This window comes from Dermacentor variabilis, chromosome 10 (assembly GCF_050947875.1).
Source record: "Dermacentor variabilis isolate Ectoservices chromosome 10, ASM5094787v1, whole genome shotgun sequence".
NCBI classification, from domain to species: domain Eukaryota; kingdom Metazoa; phylum Arthropoda; class Arachnida; order Ixodida; family Ixodidae; genus Dermacentor; species Dermacentor variabilis.
Genome location: NC_134577.1, coordinates 34,173,682 through 34,188,678, shown reverse-complemented (window position 1 = coordinate 34,188,678; position 14,997 = coordinate 34,173,682). Strand labels below are relative to the sequence as shown.

Here is a 14,997-nt window from a genome sequence, read left to right as displayed (position 1 = left end):
TAAGTTCCTATATACAGACTGCAACAAGAGAAGGGCACTTCTACAATCAATTACTTCTGCAAAACACTTTTCAACATAGTTCTGCAGTACTTCTACAAAAACTTCTGCAAAAAAATATAATAATAAACGCCTTCTAGGTCCAAAAATCTCTACAGGTATTATTTGCATGAACTTCACCACCGTCGCTGAGCTAAATTGAGCATCTCCAAATCACCCGCAGCAAAAACATTGATGCGTGCTTTGCACTGCCATTTTTCAGCTCGTAAGCAACGATAATGACAACGAAAACAGAAACGCATCCTTTCTTCTTTCTTTATTTATCGATTAATTTTTTTCTTTGCGCTGCCCTAAAATTTCACAATCTTCCCATTTCACAACTACATTTACTGTCGTGGGTGTCCCCGTGTGATTTCAAAAAAGCTAGGCCTTCGCCTGATTGTTTTGGCTTTTGCCTCGGGCTAAATCTGTCCAAATTTGTCAACGTGACAGCTGTCGGGGAGTTGGAAAGGTCTTCTTTCACTTCTTTTTTTTTTTTTCTGGCTTGCCGCTGGCAACAATTAAGTGCAAGAGCGGCTGTCAGACAAACGCGCTGAACGTTTTCAAGACGAGAAACCGCGCTGGCTAGCGTGCTAACGCCTGTTCCGCCTTATTATTATTTTTTTTTCGAATTCACGCTAAGTCGTCAGCCCACATTTTCTTCCGCTACAGCCTCCTCGACAGAGCCTCTTTTTTAAAGTTCCTGGCCAACGTTGTGTCTAATTGTTCCATCTTATTGTTCGAACAAGTTAGCTATGGCAGGTATGTGGAACTGTGAAATATTTCTAGCCTGCACCGTGTATTCGACTTGGCTTGTACACTCCGGTTCCTCCGCGCAAAGTATGTTACTCCTTTTTACATCTTGCGCTCCATTTAGAACTTCTTGGCCAACGTTACCTCCTACCACTTTGTTACGTATTCAAACAATTAGTAGCAGAGTAATTACGCAACTTTATTCAGCTGCCTATTTCAGCCGCTTAATGAGTTGGCTGTCAAGCCAAGCGCTGCTGCTACGCTTCAAGCGTTTGTTTGTGTTCTTGAAACGACGATTACTGAGCCTAACTTGTCACTCGTTCTTTTTTTTTCTTTTTTCGAAGAAGTCCTTACTAAACCTAATTCCTCCTCCCCGCCCTCTGGAGGCCAAAGAAGCAAAAGCAAACATTCCAGACATCTCCCTCGAGCGATTACATTGTTCTGCAGTGTGTGTCCAGACGAAAACTTGAGAGGAAGCGTCAACTCGGCGCCAACTCCCACTTCCCTATTAAACTACATGCAAAACACAAAATTTCTCCCATTAGAGAACGCTGAAGCGGCAAAATGAAATTTATTGCATTCGAAGGAGAGCCGAATTCTACCAAGTGCGCGCAACAATATTTTCGATTAGGTCAATATTCCTCTTTAACAATTGCCAAATACAGACAAGTTAATAAAACTGAGCCACAATGTTAACGAATCGGCGACTGTGCACAAAAGCCCGATATCGCCCTTATGCAAACTGCATTTTTTTTAGCATCTGAAGCGAACACATATATGGCTTTCCAGCTAACGTGAAACTTATTGTTTACGAAAGTTTCTGGCAAAGTATAACTGAAAAAAAAATTAGTGGTATATTTCATAGCGGCGTATAACGCGTAAATTTTGTACGCCTTAGATGACTTAATAGCTGCATTGTGACATACGTCTTTATTGCTGCAATCTGAATTGAAAATCTGGTGTCTGTTTTTACATTTGCCGTTTTTAACAACGTTTATGGCCAAGCTATTCGTCTAAATGAAAGATCTCCCGCGTTCAGTCTGCAGATTTCAGCTTTTACGTTTATGAAGGACAAACCACGCCGAACTCACTGCATTGAATGAATCATCCGTTCATTTACTGCAGGGAGTTCGAGCAAAACGAATCCTCTGTTCCCATGTACTCAGACAGGTGCTCCTGAGAGATAAAGCTAATGCTAAAATACAACTTAGATAGGTTCACTGGATTTGGCGAATGGGATGGTCATCGCATGTCCTTCCTTTAGATGTATCGAGGCGTCCAGGAAGTGTGTTGTGCTAGTAATTAAAGTGGACCGACACGCCATCGCATTATGCATACTTTCGCAACAACCGCAGAAACACTAGCGCATCTCAAATCGAACCGCTATGTTTGATGCAAACGCTGCGTTAAAGACGCGGTAATCCACACTTCGGCAACGTCGAACAGAATGGGCAGTGCACGCTGCGTACAGTGTAGTACATCCTCAAAGAGAACAGTTACATATTGTATCAAGAACATAAATGTCACAGGTGTCCAGCTAATTCTTAGTTCAGTTGTTCGAGGAAAAAACATCTCGAATACGACACGTTGGGGGCACACTTCTGAAGCGTGCAAAATACAAACTACAGAAATCAGGTTACCAAGTCATTACTCAGTTGCGATAGGTCGCAGAGTAGTAACTAAAGCTTGCTTTCAAGAGTGGACAAGTCCAGTAAACCGCGCTATCCGTATGCATTATTAGCGCTACATCCATGGTAGATACGACCACGTGCACCGCCTTCCTTCCTACCACCGCTGACATTCATTGCGTCACGCACTACGTCACACACTAAGTCACATGCTACGTCACATCCTACGTCACCCTTATAGCGAATTTCCATAGTTGTGCCTCTTCTAGACTGATGATACTAATGACTGCGCCGAAGTGTCCCGCAAGGGCGAAATATGGTACTTAGCGCTCTGCTTTCGCTTCTGATTGATTCCTAAAACAAATATTCCTTCACGTTATTCGTCATGCGTTTTTTTTTTCGTTTTTTTTTCTCTCCTTCGACGACGCGCGTGAGAAAGGACGTCACAGAGAAGGTTTTCTCGCGCGCGTCCTTTCGGCGAGACTGAATTCACGAAACAAAACATGTGTCGAGGTTCGCCGGTGAAGAGCCTATTTCAAGTCGACGCTCTCGGAGAGATCCTTGTACCCGCTGAGTCGGTCTTTTGAAGGCGCCTCACTCGAGGGCGGAGGTGCGCATATGTGGTTCTGTTTGTGTTTATGCAAGTGTGTGTGTGTGTGTGTGTGTGTGTGTGTGTGTGTGTGTGTGTGTGTGTGTGTGTGTGTGTGTGTGTGTGTGTGTGTGTGTGTGTGTGTGTGTGTGTGTGTGTGTGTGTGTGTGTGTGTGTGTGTGTGTGTGTGTGTGTGTGTGTGTGTGTGTGTGCGCGTGCGTGTGCGTGTGTGCACCTGTGTCTCAACTGTTTGCGAACCCATCACAAAGTCCTCGCCGCGACGGCTCTCGCTAGCTCTGCTCGCGCGCTCTCAAGGCCCGAAACCACGAAGAAAGGGGGGGCGGGGGGGGGGGCGACCGAGGTCTCGGCGCAGCGTCGTCACCGCGACTATTTACATCCTCGGAGGACCTCGGTAACGCGGTTAGGGCGACGGTCCGTCGCAGCCTTTGAGGATGCCGCTTCTTGTATTGTTTTAGATTCCCATCTAAATGAACGCCGTTGTTGTTGTTGTTGTTGCGCGGAAAGAAAAGCTTACGCGCAGGATTGCGTGCGTCAGCGTCACTCCTTCCTGCCAGATGCCGTACCGCGAGCCTGCTTACGTAAGGGACGGCGCCACCGAAATTCTTTCGTGGCGCCGAGAAATGCGCGCACCCCTTTCCTGGGACGCTCCTCGCCCGGAGCAAATGATGACGCACCATCGCCCACACGAGCGGCGTCCCCGGCTTGATTGGTCACGGTAGAGAAATAATAATCTGAGGTGGATTAGTAGGTAGCGCAGTTTGGAACGTTGAAGGGATACTAAACGAAAATATTAGGTCCAGCTAGACTGAAAGATTACCATTCTGCAACATAGCGAAATGGTCATTCGTAGCGACAACATGAGCTTTTGTAAGCGAAAAAATGACAAAATGAAAAGAGCGGAGGCGCGCCACCTATTTTTTGAGTATGGTAACTCTCACGTGACGTCAGCACTGCTCAATTCCCAGACAGCGGCGGAGAGGGAGGTCACGTGGGGTTAGGTCAACTCGTTCGTTTCGGCGCGGACAGCTCGAATCCAGCAGCAGCAACGGGACCTTCGCAGGGAAGTTTTCCACGCGACAAAGTCATATACACAGAAAACCATTACATACGTCTGGACTAATAACATATTAGTCTAGCTCGGCTTACTTTCCTTTAACCCTTTCCCCAGCACAGGGTAGCCAGCCGGTATTTACACTGGCTAACCTCCCTGTCTTTGCTCACCTTTTCTCTCTCTCTCTCTCTTAGCGTCCATTAATTAAGTCACCGTAAATTATGGTTTGGTTAGCTATAGAGGGCCGGCAAACACGGAAGACAGATGGCAAAACCACTGTGAAATTCTCGCACCAGCTCCACTTAGCGTCATAGGTGTGGCAAGTCTGCCTGCGGCTGATTGTACGGCTGAATGGTCGGAATTCGTTTCCAATGCTAAGTGATTGGACGGTTCTTCTTGAAGCAGCCACTGTAGGAGAGTCCAGCTGCGTCGGTGCCAACGCCGTCCCGATTAACTGATGTCAGAGGGATGACAGTTGCGCAAGAGCACTATAGAATTAGTCAAAGTAAGACCTTATGCATTTGTATACATATCTTTCCTATGGAAACACCACGTTAACCCGTGCGTTAACGAACTAAAGCACTAACCACGGCATCCACTAGGTGAGGGCTGTCGTTGTAGGCCGCCACCAGCAGGCGTGACACAACGAAATTGAGCGCCAGACTTCGAACCTCGTTAACTGAGGACAAAGCAACAAAGTTTTCGGTGTACTGCGTTTCGCAAAAAGCAATAAAAAAAAACACTCGAGTTGTAGAACCCTACGCTAACCACCATATAGCGGAAGAAGGCTACCTAATCTCATTTAAAGCGTAAAGCAATTAATTGAGCATTAAAGAATTAAAACGTGAGCCGTGATAGTGACACACCGCACTGAGTCCAACCATATGAAGCCAAGAAAAAATGAACCACGGAAAGCACTGGGAAATTAAAAAAAAAGAAGTTTATTATATACACAACGCTAAATTTCCAATACACACTTAACATCCTTTAAGATTTCCTGTGTTTCACTGTCTACTACCTTCATACGGCTGTTACGAAAGATCAAACACCCTGGTTCCCTTGATTCATCTCGTACTGAAATTTTGCAAGTATTCGGAGACCAGGATCGGGCTTGCTCAGGTGGAAGGCCGGAGTATCCAAAACATTGAAATTAAATAAAATAAATCGGGCAGCGTTACAGCGTATCGGCAATCCCACATACCACGCCTATCATCAAGCAGCCGTGATGAAAAGGGGGGAATAAGAAAGAAGCCCAGACAGCTTTCTTTATGCGTTTGGCGCAACAAAAGACGCGAGACAAGAGACGGCAAGCGATGATCCCGGGAGACGGAAGAGTATTTTCGGAAGCTCGCTCTTTAAACGTCCCCAGAGTCCTTGGAAACGGCAAGGATAAGGAAATAAGGACACAAACGAACAGAAGTAAAAGACGATAAATAAAAAGACAAGCTGCCGCCGGACATTTTAAAAGAGAGGTTGGTTCTAGAGAGGTTGTTGTTTCATAAGAGGGCCTCGAAGAAAACGAAGGCGATAGGGGTGGAGGGGGGGGGGGGAGGAGTTTAAATAAACGGTTTCTCTTCTTGTGTTTAACGCACACCGATGATGCACGAGGAAGTCCTGGATGGAGAGCTTAGCACGAAGTGAGAAATGGACAACTCGGCTGCATTGTTCGTTTACTGAAGTTCGCCTTATTTTTTTTATCTGTTTTTCTTTTGCGTGAGGTCTGTGAGTTAACACAGGCGTGATCTAATTAATTTGATTAGCCTGTAGAACGTTATCTTGGGCAAAACATAGGTGCGATTCAACTGCATCTGTTCAATAACTGTGCCTATAAGTCCGCGCTGAAAATTGCCAGAACGCACAACAGTTCGGTCTCGTTTAATAGGTCCGGTCTAGAAAATGCTTCCGTCTACCTTAAACTGAAAATTACAACACTAAATCTCCCACAATCCTTAAATTTTATCAAATGCGATTCCATCAGTGCCACGTGGCAGGCATACGTATATAACAAAATTCAGTTAAAGATGACATCGTTATTGTGCTAGGGCAATTACGATAAATGGGAAGATAAGAACTTAGTTCATGAAAACATTTCAGACGTAGTGTTTACGAAAAAAATAAATTATTCTTTGCCGTCGGCGTCAATGTTTAGACGACGCAGTGCATTACTGGAAAGGACGCTTCGCCGCATAGTTAGTGTGCACATGGAGAAACAAGCTTTCAGGCGCAGCAAAGATGCGTTTTCTTTTTCTTTAAGTTAAACGGGAATATGTTGTTAGTTTCATTAAGAAATTGTTAACCTAGTTAGCTGCTTCCATCATTGTTTACGCTACTCACGGCTTTACTGTGACATAATTTATTATGTATTTTTTTCTTATATTATCTCGCACGCTTCGTAATCGTGCTAATGAAGTAAATGATTAACTTCGTAGTCGGGCTAACGGGCTAATGATTAACTGACTCTTCGACCGTGCCTAAATTAGCTGAAGGAACTTGAATGTGCCTAGTAATTCTAGATCTGCCTTCCGTACAGTAAATTCCATATGCGCCGATATTTTCGCGCGAGAATTGCCACCGTGCGCAGCCTAATGTCCACGAGAAATCGCGTGAACGTATCGATCAGCATAGAAATGAAACTGACAGCAAGGTCTCATCAGTCTAATGCCTTGCAAAGCATTCCCAATGTAAAGCAACCGACACGTATGATTCGACTCAACGCGTACGTTCTGCGTTAAGTGTAATAACTTCGCGTCCGAAAACGTCAGCCCCTAATAGGCGATGCTGCTCAGACAGTTACAATAAATGGTCGGGGTCCCAGAGACGCCATCTCCGGTTCTAAAAGAGAAATCGAGTTGACGTATTGAGCTAGCCTACACTGGCACGATTATTATTAGGGCACTTTTTTTTTTTTTTGGCGAGTCGGTCGTACATCGTTAAGCAAGGTGCTGCGCAATACAAACATGGACGAGAAGAACACAAAGACGGGCGCAGTATTTTCCCGACCAACTGTTATGTTTCCTCTCTCAGGAACACGATTGTTGCTGCAAACCATTGGGAAAGATTTTCGTTTTGGCTACTGCCCGAAGAGAAATCTACTGCCAACAGAATTCATCACTCTTTTTGGTTACGTTTTCCCATCCGTTGGATATGTGAAAAATCTGCGCCCGTCCTCATGCTCTCCTTGTCCATGTTTGTATGGCGCAACACCTTGCTTAACGATGTTTATAACTGTGCAATCATGAAAACTTACTAACTTCAATTCCTATGCCTAAATGTCTGGCAGCATAGTTCCTAAAAAATAAACGGAATTTGTTTTCCTGGACATTTTCTTTCCTCTCTTTGCTGTGCATCGGGTGCCCGGTCGCTTGTATAGTTATTACACGTATGTGAGCGTGACGTCTCCGCAAATGCCAGAAGTCTCAAATGCCAGTTTTGTGAGCAGAATGCCGTTGCAGAGCTATTTCGAGGGGCGTTGTGACGCTTCGGAATATGAAGTCTACTAATTTCTGCTTATCTTAGAGAACGTTGAAGCTGCAAGTGTAACAAGGGCTGGTTTACTGTTGGAACGCTTCTCGATGCCACGCCACTTCCAAATAACGATGATGTCTTCACAGTTAATTCAGCGCAGATTGGTACGAGAAAATGTCATTAATACATGCGGACCGGACTCTCGTGTTACACCAGAAAAAAAAAAAAGCTATGCAAGCGGCGCTCCACGCGCACTACGTACCTCTTCTCGCGCACCTAGCCAGGATTGCTAAACATGCCTGGTTAATTCGTGCCACATAGGCGTCGATACCATGTTCAACAAAACGAGATGTCAAGAGTACAACATTAAACGTCTGCTCGGCAACTTCTTACTACCGCAAGCTTCTTGCCAGATCTTACGGAAAAAAAAAAGAAAAGTAAGGAAAGAAAGGAAGAAAAGCTAATGACAACAGAATGTTGCTGTAGTTAGTTCCAGAACGTTGACAAAGGAGCGAGGACATCAGGGCAAGATATTTGAACAGGGTTAACAGCGTCAAGAGACTGTACATCCCAGGGGGAAAAAGGCGAAGATAGGACACACCAAACGACAACGAAAGGAACAATGCCAGGAAACACAAACATATCACAGGAGGACGCGGTAAACGACAAAAGATGCGAACGAGCAGACGACCGTCATAAAGCAAAATGACATCGTCTGTTTTTCCTGCCTAGCAAGCAACGCGTTTGCGCCCGAAAGAAACAAACAAAAAATCGGTGTGTGTCGTCTGCTTGTTGCTTTCTTTTGCGCGCTTACCGCGAGGTACTAGAGGGAAAGCAGCAGCTAGCTTCAAGGGGAACGGGAGAGGAGGCGAGAAAAAGAGATGCAATAAACAAAATGGCGATAGTGAGCGAAGCCTCCGGCGCGCGCGTGGCCTTCCGAACGCCAAGCGAGAGTGAAAGTCCCAATCGGGTCGAGGCTATGCAGACGACAGCGCGCGCCCGTGTGCGAAACGAGAGGAACAGGCGTCACGGCGGACTTACACGTTCGCGTACGCCAGGGAACAATCATGGCGGACTCCTTCTTTCTTTCTTTTTTCTTTTTCAGAAGATCAAGTGTGACTGGAGCTACCTTTCTATTCAAGTATGAGAATTGCAAATGATGTGTTGTTACATTCTTTGAAATGGTTCCGCATTGAAATGTACCAACTTACACAGGCGGCCATAGCACTTGGTTAAGAGCGTTAGACGACGACCGAAACTCAATGTTGTGTGCACCGATAGACAGGCCAACGTTACCTTCGGAAAAGTACTACAGTCGAAGCCAGAAAATACTAAAATGGAAAGAAAAGTACTAAAAAAAGAGTTATTACTCAAGACTGCCTGTTTTAAGTAAATCGCATACTTTCTTTTGTAGAAGCGGTGAGAACCGGTATCCTACAGAGCGATCTGAACCACAGACAAACGGAAACATCTTTGAAGTTTATTGATGACACGATCATGTAATGGCGGCGAAAATTTCGGTTTCGGTTTTACACTGGTTCTAGTGACCGGGGGATTGGGGGAGGGGGGGGAAGTTAAGAATGAGCACGTGGGCTGGAAAACTCATAGACTCCGAAAAATCGGCCAGCGGCTGTATCTGCATTCTGTTAAATTCAGGCGGACATCAAGAACCATAAAATTATTGACGTCATTATGACAGCCGTGAAGAAGCGCTAGATATGGGGCATCTAACGATAAAATCGTAAAAGCTGGTAACCACTTACAGACAACAACAACAACAATAATGATAATCATAATAATCATACTACCACTACTACTACTACAACTACTACTACTACTACTACTACTACTACTAATAATAATAATAATAATAATAATAATAATAATAATAAAGTGCACCGCAAGTTTACCTTTCATAAACTGAATTGCAGTTTGAAGCGCGCTTGTGAAACTAAATGAAGGTCTATATCTCCCCATTAGTCTTGAACGTACACGAAGAACAGAACGCAGCGACCAGCAGGCAACAACAACAACGGAGCGTCTACAATCTGGAAAACGCGGCTCAGAATAGGCTGGCTATACACTGTTTGCAGTCTTCAGCTGTAAACTAACACGTCACTCAGCCACCGCAACGTTGAAAATAAACTGTTGTCTAATACATATACGATTAGGTTTTAAATGAAAACGTCGCGTAGCTTCTAGCTGGGGGTTATAGCTCAGCCAATCAGATTCCGCGTAGCGTGGCAACGTGAAGTGCTGCGCTAGAGGACTCCTCGCTTTAGAGACTCACCCTGGTATTCTCAAGCGATCCCCAACTCGAGAAACGTCCTCCACTCCCTCGGGCTGAGCACAGCACCACTCCTCGACTGAAAAAGACTCTACGCTTCTCTAGAATTGCGTTTGAGTCTGAATGAAGAGCGCTGACCACTTCTGTCGAAGAAAGCCACTGCGATCCATTCCCACGAATCCAGGTCAATGGAGTTTCTTCAATACAGAGCTTAAGCTATCAAATATGTTTACGTTCTTTGCTTTGTTAACCAATCAACACAGCGGAAGCGACAGTCGAATACGAAAACAATATGAAGTCGTTCGCCTGAATAAGAACTGCGCTACTCGAGACAAAACTACATTCGAAAGTTGGATTGACCTTAGCTATAGCGGGCGTGGTCACTGCTTCACCGTTTAATATTTGTTTATCGATTTCCAGCTATTAATACTGCTTAACCTCTATAAGCATATATATCGGTGGATGTCACGAAACCCGACTATCTTTGACGTGCGAGTCTATCTGATACGTAAAGTGATCTTTTCTTATTCGGTTTTCTTTTCGTTTTTTTTTCTTTTCTTTAGTATCTGTTACTGTCACCACCGATCCTTGGTCAGCTCTCCGAATCAGATAAGTGGCATTGCCTCTCAAGGTAACAGTAAAACAGAAAACAAATAGAAATTGAAGAAAAAAGAAAGGGGGGGGGGGACGAACGCTCCGTGCCGATTTGACGCAAACGATGGTCGAGACGAACTGCGCAAACCAATTACGATGACTCACGTGTGTCAAATGCACAAGTTGCGACCCTTTAGACTTCGTCGAGGACGGCCGGAACGGTAATAAATAGTGAGAACAAAACAACGATAAGAAAAGAACCGGGAGCTAAATATAGACTAGGTGCCGCACGCACGCACGCACGCACGCACACAAACACACACACACACCGCCTTCTCCTTGACACCGTCGCGTGGCATGCGTGCGGTCCGCTTCCTTGACTGCAGCAGCAGCAGCAGCGCGCTGCTATCCGCCCTAGGCCGCCTTGGCGAAAGCGAAACCTTCGACGAATATCGGAATCGATTAGCGGTCGTGCCGGAGGCGCGTGTAGCCAAAGCCGTTGCCACAGCCCGAAGAGACCTTGTTTACCAACATGCCGGTCGTCCGCTGCAGGCGAGGTTGAGGTGTGTTTTTGACGGACCTGTCGCCTTCGTTTTTTTGTTTCCTTTCGAACGTCGAGTTGCTGTCAACACTCGCCGCACTCTGGCAGCTCCGCGAATGCGACACATCGCGTGCTGAAGGCGAGGAGGTCTTAGTCAAGGCATTGTTTCGGATTCACGTCTTTTTTTTTTCCTGATGTTATACACTGTTCCTGTCTTTGTTGGGAAATGAACAGTAAAAAAACGGTGTACCTTGAGAGCCTCGAGGAGGCGCTGAATGACAAATGATGCACGGTTGAAAGAGAGAGCTGCGACAGTGCGGTGAATTGTTTTAGGCCAGGCCTTGCCTTGACGACGCGCAGCTTGTTCAATATCACCGCCTTCCGGATTCAGGCGTTTTCTCGAACGGCCATCGATAGCGTAGGCTGCAAGGCGGCGTGAAATAAAGAACCGACGCGATACGGAATGAACGATTGATCGACTGATGTCGGCGATAACGCCCGTTCAATCGCCAATCGATATCTAATTAGCTGCGTCGTACTGAAATGAACACAACCATGCTCTCCGACACATCACCGGTATCAGAGGCACAATCATAGATTGAAGTGCAACGAATGAATGAATCAACGTTGGGAGCAGAAACAGCATTCACTGCTCTGACTGTCCTTCTGAAGGAGGAGGAGACAAAGGAGAGGAAAGACAGGGAGGTTAGCCAGTGTAAGTACCGGCTGGCTACCCTGTGCTGGGGAAAGGGGTAAAGGGAATAAAAGGAGAAAGAAGAAGAGGGAAAAATGGGAAAAAAAGAGAAGATTCACACAGTAACGCGAAAAAAACTGCGACTGACTGCAATGGCAGCGTTACCTGCAAGGATTTCTTCAAAATGTGTAGTGCTTGTTCAATATTCCACCGGCATTGAGTACACATATTTATATCAGCATAGACGTTAGGCGCATTTTGCATAAAGCGAATTCACAAACTGACAAATAAGTATGTGATCATACCTCTTCTTTCTGTTTAATTACCTCGACTATACTATAATGAGCCCACAATGACTAAGTAACCTAATAGAACTAATTGCCACAAAAGACAAATAACAATATCATAATTTACCATCAAAATGCCAGTAAACCCCTATCCTGACCTTCACGACGCATCTGTAAAAGCAGTCACAAGGTGGAACTTCCAAGCCTAGTCCACTTAGAGCCGACGGAATTCAGTGCGATCCAGCACCGATACACTCCACTTTCGAATAAGCCAAACTTACATCTAACTATAACACGTTTCGCGCTTGCGGTAGGTCGCGTTTGAAAAGTGCGGTGCCCCCAAATCGACTCCAGTGATGACCAAAAACTGTCCATGCGACGACGGCTATAAGCTATCGCAATGATGGCCACTCTGACAGATCCCATCGACATCTGGTATGTGCGGATAAGCAACAGATGAACGATCAGGCGAAAAAAATGCTTAAGGAATGGCGGCCGAAACTACGCCTTAGATTACACGTGCGGATAAACGAATTTAGACAAGACAAAAGTAACCTGCCTAACCGACGCAAGAGAAATAACGACGGAGTAAATTTATGTCCCAATTCCCTCATATTTTAAGCCGATTGTGGGTAAGCGACCCGTTTAGAGGGAAACCGAACCAAAGCAGACGACGAAAGGACCTTTGTAGTATGCTTCCCTAATCCTCTTTCTAAAGCTCTCGGAGAAACCAGTATCGGCATCCGCACCACAGGGCGAGCTATAATTTGCGATCGGCGAAGGTTGCAACCTTTAATAATAATCGCTACAGTGTCGGCCCCTTAAGGGCGGCCGTTAGGGCCACTTGGAGCATACAGCAGCGGTAATGACTCACGACCGTGATGTGAGCAAGCAGCAAGCAGACGATAGTGAAATTGCGACCTTCCTTCTGCGCGATGCGAACGCCACCGTTTTTCGTCTGCTCGGTCGTGCGCGCGCGCCGCCATTACGCTCCCAAGAAAGGGGAAAGTGAGTCCCGCTCCATCGTCTTCTGCCTCTGACTCCGTTTTTATTTTTTAAAACGTTTCTCGTTTTCTTTTTTTCGCTGCTTCTCACCTTCGCTGGAGATAGAGAAGAAGGCCTACTCGCGTCGCCCTCCGGTAGTTTTCGCCCCAATTGGAGAAAACAGCGCACTAGCGGTAGCTCGCCGACAACTGTTGGAGCACCCAGGAAGGTCATCCCAAGCCATTGCGATTCGCTACTCCTGCTGCGCTGCTGCGTCTAATTGCTGCACTTACTACTGGGAAATGAAAAAAAGAAAGCGTCGCCGGATCTTTGCTACCGCTACTTGCTGACACTGCCGCCGCCACAACTGCTACTATACTACTACTACCAGTTGTAGTAGTAGCACTAGGAGTCAGTAGCCAGTAATAGTAGTTGTAGTAAAAGTGGTAGTAGCAGTAAAAGCGTTACTCGCTAATCGAGCTCCGAATACTATCTCCCCGACAACTACTTCGTGACATACAACCACTACTACACCACAACCATCTACTACACAACTGCTGAGCGCACATTTGTGGCGTAATAACGATGACGACGATGATGGAATGAGGACCTTCTTTGAAACTGGGTGGAAAAACATGCTATCAATCTCGTTCTTTTTTTACCTTACTGGTGCCTCTTTAATCACTTTCATGATTGACGACGCGGCAGACAAGTCTCCGAGTGTACTCGTGTTTCATCCATTTTACTTAGAATGGATCACGCACATTCTGCGAATAAGTTCGCTCCTGGGCATCGCACTCAGCACGATAAGGGAATCTCGTTATCATTATAATCCCAAGCAATTGCCGGTGCCTAGACGTACGAGATTAACAGCAAACTCTCACGAAGTACTATTTTTAGACACGCACTAAGATAAACGTTCGCTCGAAACACTGATCGATTGCATGATTTACGCTTCCATTGATGATACCATAACTGGAAACGACGGGTACCGTTGAAGTTTGATCGAGAGAAAGCCAACTGGCAAGTAAGCGCTATTTCTATGCTGCAGTCATCAGTTAACATTTTGGCAAACTTGTGCGAAAGTTCCAGCGAAAGTTCGCACCTGTGCTAGAGAAAAAAATCATACCATTTCAGCTTTACTTTCTTTGTTCAGTATGTTGTATGTTGTGTAATGCGTAATGTGAATTTCCACGGTGGCTGTTTTTCTTCTCTCAGGTTACAAATTTCGCGCGAGAGACGACACCACACTGAAGTTGCGTAGTACATAACCAAGGCGTTCCACTGACGAAAGATGAGTACAGATCAAGTGCGCAAACTTTAATAACGTTAACGCTGCGAGCCTCGTTCAAAATGAAATTAAACGCGCTGAAAGAGCCGCTTAGATACGTTGTATAACGTTGTCGAGACACCTATAGCGTGTACTGGAGACCAGTTACCGCCGTTTCTTCACGTGAGTGACACACCTACAGCACACTTATAGTACACTGTCGTCAAATTAGCATTGTTTTTTGTGTTTGTCTGCTACTTTCATCCGTTCCGACCTGACGTATCGCATCCTCATCTCGATTTCAAGGCGTTCTATTTTATCTGGGGTTAAAGTTTCTCGTCATTCATTCGATCGATCGATCGATCGATCGAACGATCAATCAATCAATCAATCAATCAATCAATCAATCAATCAATCAATCAATCAATCAATCAATTTCTGTTATTACATAAAATAATATACAGATAGAGGTATACAGAAGGAGGTCCCATAGTTAAAACTGAATTGGGACCTCCTGTTCATGGTTAACATAAAAGTTAATTTGGCAAGCAACAGCAGCTCAATTGGTACAATTGGTCAATTACGGTCGGTGTGTAGATATCCTGCGATTCCTGTAGTTAGGCGATTCGTGTACACACCGAATCAGCCAAAAAAAGCTGAGCAGTCGAGTGTCGCGCGCCGTTGGCTCGCATCCAGCGCTACTTCAAGAGCGAAGTCATCTGCTTGACCAAGTTCTTTCTGGCATTTGTTGACAGTGGCGCAAAACGCCACCCTATGTCGAAAATCTATTCCAGCAC

At 45.4% G+C, this 14,997-nt stretch overlaps 2 protein-coding genes across 3 annotated transcripts in view; one reads left to right on the top strand and one right to left on the bottom strand.

Annotated features, from left to right (window-relative positions):
• Positions 1 to 14,997, bottom strand: part of LOC142560287 (defense protein l(2)34Fc-like) — a 373,011-nt gene that overhangs the window by 236,823 nt on the left and 121,191 nt on the right. The window lies entirely within an intron of this gene.
• The window catches only part of LOC142560285 (uncharacterized), a 50,204-nt gene that overhangs the window by 23,006 nt on the left and 12,201 nt on the right, over positions 1 to 14,997 (top strand). The window lies entirely within an intron of this gene.